The following is a 9,910-nucleotide window of genomic DNA, read 5'->3' as shown; positions in this document are numbered from 1 at the left end:
GCATGGACGTGTAGAAAAAAAACACCAACAAAGCTAGTAAATGGGTGAACTGAGCGCAGGATGGGAAAACAGACAGCGATTTTTATTAGTTCTTTATGGCTTATTAACGGTATGTACAATTTTCGCAACTGCTCCAAATCTGAAATATTTCCCGTACATTTACAGAGCGCGAATGAGTTGCGTCAGCACAATGTGAAAACTGCTCGTCTGTTCTTCGCTATGAATGTTTCAATAATAAAATATCTTAAACAAACTATTTCTACAAGCTTTTATATGCATGCACTCGCAAGTGACTGCCAGGTCAACATTTCCACACATGTTCTACATTCATTTTTAAGCCCCCACCCTCCACCCCGACCTCAGAAACGGTACAGGTTGGTAACCCTTGACGTAGTGTTTCTCAGACACCATGACTCCGACCTCTCAGGCGACGAACATTGAGAAACCGCCTAACAAGCAGGCGCAAACAAGCAGGGTTCTGAAGATGTTAGTGCTAGGATACGACTAGGTGTAAAGACAGACGTATTCATTAACCATAGCGCTATTAAAAATGTGCTGCAAGAGCATAAGTATACACGGCTGAACTGCAGCCAATATGGAGGCAAAATGCTATAGACGCGCGTGTACTTAGATGTACGTGCATGTTAAAGAATCCCAGGCGGTCAAAATTAACGGTGGCCTCCATAAAACTTGAATTATTATTATTAGTAATCGCATATAGGGAGATATCTGGTTCTTTGAGGTGGCGAAAATTATGCTCAGGTATATTAGAACACGTGATGATCGATGGCCGTTCAACAAAGTACTAAATTTTCCGTCTAAAACGCCGATAGACTCAGTATCAAGCAACAATGTGGAATATACTTTCAAACTTGTATAATATGCTAGGGTTAAAGCTTGGGAAGGTTGGTTCATGGTGCAAAAAAGGAAAACAGCGCGAATTTTTGGACGAACACGTCGTCTGTCTCCCTTTTGTGTTCGTCCAAAAATTCGCGCTGTTTTCCTACCTTGCATAATATGAAGTGGTAAGAATATTGCCTCCGGTTTATACGATAATCAAGAATCGAAGCAGCCCATAGGCTTCCAAAGAAGCGTTGAGCGGCTCCACTGCTTTTATGGTGACTGGGAATATCCACGGCCACAACACTGCCGCGCCTACTTCTGCGCACGCGCAGAGCTCTTGGAGAACATATGTGGGGCGTCAAAATTTAACTCTTGCTCACTAGCAATGCTCCGGGCTGAATGAGAAGCGCATGCGCGCATGTGTCCTTGCCGCTGCCGCTGCCAAATCCGGGGACAAACCGTCTTCGCGGGCAGCGCCTGTCCCCAGTAATGTATAGCCGGGCCGCGCGAGCATCGCTCCCAAACTTCAGCTGGGGTTCCCTACGGAAGCTTCTCTGAATGTACTTGCTTCTTGGTTACTTCGCGCAATAAAACTGCTTCCATGTGAAATATTTCTTCGCATAGCTTTTGGAAAAACGTCTCTAACGGAACCTATTTGCCCAGCAATGTACCTGCGGAGTGTGGGACATATAGATGCAGCTTCAATTAACCTAAGTTACCGTGGCGCGTAAATGGTCAAATGTTCCCACAACTTGAGGCCGGAAGTTGGGACAGTCAAACGACATGAAAACTTCAGCTCATTTCTTATACACTACATGGACAAAAGTGGCGCATTTAACAAAAACAAAATAGCCCAGATCCACTCATAACGTCGCGAAGGCCGATGAAACAGTGGAGCGCTCTCTGTCGCGTTGCAAAGCTTCATGAAACATCATTAGGATTCCAATGCATACTAAATTCAGTAGATCGGTCTTTACAAGCTAAACTGGTTGAGCGCTTTCTTTTGTAACCTTGGAATGCTTTTCGACAACTACTGCAAAGCATGGATGCATTAAAGTTCTGCCGTCTGGAGCCATCTATAAAATTTCGAGGCAGGAACCAGTTTCAATAACGCAAGCTTCCAAACTATTTTAGTGCGACTAACACAACGCGATCACTTGATTCAACCCTATCTTTCCAAACCAATGAAAATTCACGAATCGGGCACAATTATTGATGAGAAATGTTCAGTGACAACCAGGTTTCGGTGCCTAGAGCAATGTCTAAGGAACACAAACAAACATACGAACACAGGTGATCTTGCTCATGAAACATGCTGCGGAAGTTCGCTACAAGAAAGGACAGGTGCGTATCAGATTTCACGCTTTCGTCACTGGGTTTTCGCAAGGAGGTGACGCTTAGGCAGGGCAGGTACTTCGATAGTGGTATGGTTCAAGACGTAAATCGCGTTGTGTAACAGAAGCTTGTCAAAGAGAAGTTTGGATTTTTCGCCGGGCTTTTGTTTCGAACGAGGAAAATGTCGGAGCTTTTTCCTAAAAAGCTGCATCCTTGGCGAAAAATGCTCTTGAATGCACACGCTAGATGATTCTTCTTTCAGCATAAAAATACTTTTCTTTGAAGTGGGGCGATTTTATAATTATGCGCCGATTATAGCCCGGTGTTTTCTGTTCTATTCCATGAGCACTTTCAATTTTACCAGCTGCATTCCCTATGTTTTTAGAATATTATCTCCAAACCCACTCCAAAACCACGATATCATTATGAGCGACGCCGTATTGAAGGGCCCCGGAAATTTCAACCACCTGGGGTCTTTACCGTGCACCTAAAGCTAAGTACATGGGCCTCACATCTTTTCGCCTCCAGTGAAAATGCAGCCGCCGAGGCCGCGAAATTCGCGGCAATTTCTTCTGAGCTTTGCTAAATACAATGTAGTTTAATGAAATCGTACGCGCACGACACCTAACTTCGTTCGTTCTATAAATATGATAGTGCCAATATAGGTTCCATAATGCATCATTTAGGAACCAGCTCATCTCCAAATATCTCCTGGAGAGAGCACGTAACTGCCATTACTGCTAGAGATCTGTAGGAAATTGCTATTTCCGTTACATTTTGCGTGATTTTATGTATAACGTAGTTCAATGTGGCCTACGTTCGCCCACAGCTAAAAAGTGCCGAAGCATTCTGCTTCGGCAACTTTTAGCGTAATGTAACTAGAACTACTTCTTTAACAAAATGGACTCAATTCAAAATAGTTCTGTTAAATCTTTATTGTGTAACCGCGATCGTTATTCCATTATTACTAATTATTCATCTCCTATCATCTTATATCTGATGCATTCACATTCCTATCCGCTTACTAATACATATGCGTAATAACCTGCGCATAAAGCGTATTTATAGAGAAACTGAAGCTTTTCAGTCATATTAAGGGTCAAGCAACGTTGTACTTTCGAACATCTTATCAAGGAATCGGGACAACCACTCACCGTAATATTTTTTATCCACAGCTGAACATGCATTGTGACAATAATATCAAATACCTCATTCACGTATTTTGTACGCTGCGCTCTTGAACGTTAAACACTAAAAATTGATGTAACAAGAAAAATAGATATACTGTTTTGTGATGATATACTAAGAAATATGGACCGCTACCAAAGAAGGCAGGCATACTTTTACACCCATGCCGCAGCGAGAAAGGAAAGAAAAAACATGGTTGATACCTACGTCATAGGAACTGGTATAACACGAGAGTAAAACGTCTCCATACAGACGTAGTTGAAAGTTTACTGTGCATTGATATTAGTGAGCTTGCTCAATGTGACTTGGTGTTTGGAAGCTGTAGCATCGCTTAACGTGGATGTACCCAAGTTGACGCTTGGTGGCACATCTCCATCCGGCTACTAACGCCCATGATCAACGATTAGACCAACCTTTGTGGTTACTGTTGTAGTTAACGGTGAGATCGTAATCAGAGAAACCGGTGTGACAGCCAGAAGAGCGTCGGCTAAAGTCGCGACCCCGCGGCATGTCAAAGATTGAACAGAACAGGACGGCCGCACTAGAGGGAAACGCAACGCGCATCATGACTCCCCTCTAGCCCGGCCGCGGTTTTTCTCGGGCCGCGCGTAAGCGGGGAAAGCGGGCAGGCGCGCGTCGCAGAGCAATTTTAATATGGATGAACGCTACGAGCGAGGTTGAGGCTTAGGCTAAGGTTGCCACCTCGCAGTGTGTCAATGTATTAACAAATTTGCACTTCTATTAAAAACGCGCCGAATGGGACAGATGCGTAGCAATGAGGCGTTGCAGCAGCTTATCACGAAGGCCACGGTCATGATAACTTCACTTTACCGCTCCCAGACGGCCACACCACCTTTTCGACGAAGAGCACGATGACAGTAAAGTGTGAGATATAAAAGGCGCCTTTGTAAAGCCTCCCGAATATGTGACGGTGGCACAGTGGATAGCATGCCTGCAATTCGATGTCGTGGACCGAGAGGTCGTGGGTTCGATTCCCGTTGATATCTGATCTTCTGCCATTGGAAGTCTGTAATGGGTCGTCCTCTCCAGCGCCTTCTAGTGGGTCGTCCTCTTCGGCTCTCCTCTGAGAGCACGCCCCTCGCGCTCGGAGTCCGCACTCTGTCTTGACTGTCGCCGTTGTGCTTCACCGACTATTGCTGTCAATAAACGGCTTTATAATTTGGTGGAGAGTGCTGCGGCGTAGTCGCCAGACCACAGGCGGGAGTGTGCCGGCTGCGTAGGCCGACATCATTTCTAGGCCACGACTGCAGCCCACCATGCAGTCCTATCAGCCGCCGCCCCGTGCACTGCGTCTTAGGCCACGTATGGGCCATACTCCGGCGAACCGATCGCGCACTTTCGACAACCGCCCCATCTGCTTTGCGTGCGGTTGCGCCGGTAACGTCGCCCGCTACTGCAATAGCCCGTATTACGATTCACCGCCGCCTATGTCACCACCGTCTCGCCCAGCTCCCTCTACCCGCCGTTCACCGTCACCACGACGCCGTTCACTGCCCCCGCTGCGGCAACGTCTGGTCCCACGCGACCAGGAAAACTAGTTGTCGCATCCACGAGGCAAGGGCTGCGACGCTATTGAACTGCGAAAGCCCTCAGCGAAGCCCATCGAACGTAATAGACGTGTTTATGGACGGTGTTCGTGTATCTGCCCTTATCGACCCTGGAGCCGCCGTATCCGTTATGGACGCAAAGCTCAGTCGAATACTGCGAAAAGTGACGACGCCACCTTCCGCGCTCTCCCTCCGTACAGCCAGCGCCCATAGTATTCACAATACAGCGGTGTGCACAGCCACGTCTTAAGGATGCTATGTACGCCGTCGAATTGATCATAATTCCTGCATGCTCTCACGGCGTCATCCTCGGATGGGATTTTCTCTCCCGCCACGACGCCGTAATGCATTGCGCACCAGCCGAAATAGAGCTCTCGCCATTCTTTAATTTGACGCCGGCAGACAGTCCATCGGCTGCGAGCAAGGTACTCGTCAAAGACGACACCAAAGTGCCTGCAAACTCGTCAACGGAGGTGTCAGTCTACTGCGCCAGTCTATCCGACACTGTTGCACTCATCTCGCCATATGACAGTGTTTGCACTAGGAAAGGCTTGCTGGTTCCTTTCGCGACCGTGTAAGTCACTCAGGGCAGCATCTCTACTTTTGTACTCAACCCCTCCCCGTACAGTGTTACGTTGGTGCGTGGGGAATGTCTCGGCAGCGTGGAACCTCTCGAAGACGCACAAGATATGGAAGAACCCGATGACACGCACTGCCCCAGTTCCAGTACGCTCAGTGCTATTTCGACGTCTGGTTCATCACCCGCTGACGTATATGGTTCCTGCATAGCTGACGACCTTACGCAGGTCCAGCGTTCCGAGCTTCTAGACCTATTGGAAGAATTTCGCTCTTCTTTCGATGTCGCTCAAACTTCTCTTGGCCGCACGTCGGCCGTTAAGTACGGCATCGAGACTGGCGCCCACTTGCCACTGCGGCAACGTCCATATCGCGTATCTCCCAAAGAACGCCGTGTAATCAATGAGCAAGTTTACGACATGCTTCGACGCCATGTTATTCGACCCTCTAACAGACCTTAGGCGTCTCCTATCGTTCTTGTTGCGAAGAACGACGGTTCTGTGCGGTTGTGTGTGGAATACCGACGAATCAACAAGATCACTGTTAAGGACGTGTATCCACTGCCGCAAGTAGATGACGCGAATGACAGCCTGCAAGGAGCCGAAATCTTTTCATCTCTCGATTTGCGCTCAGGGTACTGGCCAGTACCTATGGCTGATGGCGATCGACCGATGACCGCTTTTGTCACGCGCGACGGCCTGTACGAATTCGACGTCATGCCGTCTGGGCTGTGTAATGCGCCCGCCACCTTTGAGCGCATGGTGGATACCGTTCTGCGCAACCTGAAATGGCACACGTGCTTGTGCTACCTCGGCGACGACGTTGTTTTTGCTCCGGACTTCTACACGCATCTTCAACGCCTGCGGCATGTTTTGACGTGTTTGAGCGACGCCGGTTTGCACTGAATCGAAAGTGCCGATTTTCAGCACGGCAGCTGACAATCCTCGGCTACGTCGTGCCCAAGGACGGAATTCTCACCGATCCAGCCAAGCTTCGAGCCGTGACCGAGTTCCCCAAACCTACGCCCGTCAAAGAACTGCTCAGTTTCGTGGGGCTGTGTTTCTACTTTCGGCGCTTCTTTCAAGACTCCGCGACTATCATATCGCCACTGACGAAGCTCCTCGGAAGTAACGGGCCCCTCCATTCTTGGTCGTCAGAGTGCGACGACACTTTCGCAAAGCTCCGTCGTTTGTTGACGTCGCCTCCCATACTTCGCCACTACGACCCTACGGCCCCTACAGAGGTACACACAGACGCCAGGGGTGTTGGCCTTGGCGCTGTCCTTGCGCAGCGCAAACCAGGGGTCCCTGAGTATGTTATGGCATATGCAAGTGGTACGCTTACTAAAGCGGAGACCAATTACACCGTCACCGAAAAGGAATGCCTGGCCATCATCTGGGCCCTTACAATATTCCGACCTTATTTGTATGATCGCCCAGCTGATGTCATCACCGACCATCAGCACTATGCTGGTTGTCGTCATTGAAGGATCCCTCAGGCCGCCTCGCCCGCTGGGCACTTCGCCTACAGGACTACGATATTCGCGTGCTCTACCGCAACGGACTCCAGCATGGCGACGCCGACGCACTCTTGTACCCCCCCTTTCCTGACGGCAATACCCACAGCTCAGTGTCTCACAACGCCGTTTCTTCCGTCGATATTCACACCATCGCTACTGAACAGCGCAAAGATCACTGAACGGCCTCACTGATAGACTTGCTGACTGATCCATCGGCAACACCATCCACTCGCGCGTTGCGTCGTCAAGCCCACCATTTCGCCGTTCGAGGCGACCTACTCCACCGACGCATTTACGGCGACGGCCACCAGTGGCTACTCGTAATACCCCGCAGACTGCGTTCTGACATATTCGAGTCGTTCCACTCTGATCCGCAGTGTGCACACCCTGGGGTATCGAAAACCTACCACCGCATCCGCCAATCGTACTTTTGGCGAGGGATGTACCCGCAACGTGCAGAAGTTTGTTCACTCCTGCATCGATTGTCAGCGCTGCAAAACTTCAACGTACCTGTCGCCGGCAGGTCTGCAACCCCTACCTTGCCCTGATTGGCCGTTTGGGTGCGTTGGCATCGACTTGTATGGACCACTTCCTCTAACGTCGGCTGGTAATCGCTGGGCCATCGTCGCTGGTGACCACCTTACGCGATACGCCGGAACGGCAGCCCTCCCAGCGGCTACAGCGCGCGATTTTACCTCCTTCCTGCTGCACCGACTCATACCGTGCCACGGTCCACCCCAGGAGATGCTCAGTGATTGAGGCCGTGTCTTGTGAGAAGTCGTCGAAACTATTCTCACAGAGTGCAACGTTGTTGACCGGAAAACTACTGCTTACCACTCGCAGCCGAATGGCCTCACCTAACGCTTTAACCGCACGTCGCCGCCGATCACACAAATTGGGATGCCATTCTGCCTTTCGTCACCTGCGCCTATAATACCGCCCGTCAGAGCACTACTGGTTTCTCAACCTTTTTCTTATTGTACGGCAGGCACCCGTCGCGCACAATCGACACAATCCTTTCATACAAGCCAGATGCGTCTGAGTGTGCGCATATTTCTGACCCAGCCAGACTTGCTGAGGATGTCGTGAGCTTGCCAAGACATTTACTACGCATGGCCAAGCGCGGCAGAAGAGCATTCGCGGTGACACCACCAATTCTGCGCCCACGTTCCTCCCTGGAGCGCTCGGATGGCTCTCGGTCCCTACCACTGCAACTGGCCTCTCTTCCAATCTTTGCCCTAATGCGAAGGCCACTACCGTGTCGTCGACCGCACATCTCCGGTCAACTAACTGATCGAACCGATTGAACCATCTTCGGACATGCGCCGTAGAGGCCGCGACATTGTCAACGCGGAGCGCCTGAAGCCCTGCCATGACCCGCTCATAGTGACAAGCAGTTAGGTCGCCAGGCGGCTCTCTTTTCGTACCCGGGGTAATTGTAGCGAAGCATTCTAAGGGTGTAATAGGTCGTCCTCTCGAGCGCATTCTAATGGGTCGTCCTCTTCTGCTCTTCTCTGAGAGTACGCCCCTCGCGCTCAGAGTCTGTGCTCTGTCTTGACTGTCGCCGTTGTGCTTCGTCGACTATTGCCGTCAATAAACACCTTTATATTACCCTTCAAATTTTGTTTTTTGAGCATTACTGCTGCAAAAAAGCAAGAACTTAGATTATGCAGGCAACGAAGCCTTTTAAAAGAAGAATACTAAAAGCTAAAATTGTTCCTGCAGAAAAAAACGCCCAGTGTATGGCGAATAATCACAATAGTTCTTACAATTGTGTCCAAGTAGAAATTTTCAAAAATATTAGTTCATTAAAATAAAATAAGAAACGCATATCGTTATGATATTTTAGAACACTTCAGTTTTCTGGAAGTAATGAAACGAATAAATTTGAAAGACAAATAATTATGGGCGGTTTGGAAATTTTCATTTATATTTATTCCGAAAGCTACAACGTGAAAGGCAATAAAAAAGGTATTTCGTCAGCTACGTATACTATACATACATCCCGATTAAACTGAATTTTCGAATTTAAGCGATGATTCATGCCTGGGCTGCCTGGGTTGGAGTCGTGAACAATGTTGTTATGCAGGCACCAGCGATCGAACAAATCAAATTATTTCCTTCTTTCTAATAAAGTCACAAAGAGCGGATGGGGAGTAAAGCCTGCCAAATACAACCTTAAAGAGGAGCCACTGTACCAATTAACGCTCGCTTACAAAGTTATGCATGAACAAAAGCGGACGTATTTGATTGAAGGAGCATATGTTCCAGCATATGTTCCAGTATCGTTGATTTTTCTGACCGCTACTTTTTGTTTCCTTTACCTAACTTTTGATGGAAACAAGTATGGCTAACGCACTGTTGTTTCGCTTAATTGCAGCCTATCTTGTTGTTCCTGCCTGCGGTATTTATGTTTAGCAGTGAGGCTGCTTTGACTTACTCACAAATTCAGCTATTAATCTTAGGACACGTCGCCAATACTAGTATGTTATGGCCTCCGGCCGTTTTAATTTTACTGTAACAATCGGGGGCTTGATTAGTGCATTGTGGGAGCTAAAATAAGTCTTCGATGGCTACTTATGTTATGTCCCTTAATCAAAGTTCTGAAAATTTTCGATCATGCTTCACGTTTCAAAATACATTGCTTAAATTGAACCACACGTGTAAAGTTCCCCCTCCCCTTCGTATTCATCGGACTTTCATTAAAAACTTTATATTGTTCTTTTGATTGTGATGAACTAATTTCTTAACATTCCTGTTTTGCAAATGGAGGCATTATTTCTTTATTTTCCCAATAAATGGGCATTTTATACTCCTACCATGAGTGGTCTGAGGTTTCTACTATATTTTCTTCATATGTGGCTTTACCAAATTTACCGTT

This window comes from Rhipicephalus sanguineus, chromosome 8 (assembly GCF_013339695.2).
Source record: "Rhipicephalus sanguineus isolate Rsan-2018 chromosome 8, BIME_Rsan_1.4, whole genome shotgun sequence".
NCBI lineage: Eukaryota > Metazoa > Arthropoda > Arachnida > Ixodida > Ixodidae > Rhipicephalus > Rhipicephalus sanguineus.
This window is presented reverse-complemented; position numbering follows the sequence as displayed.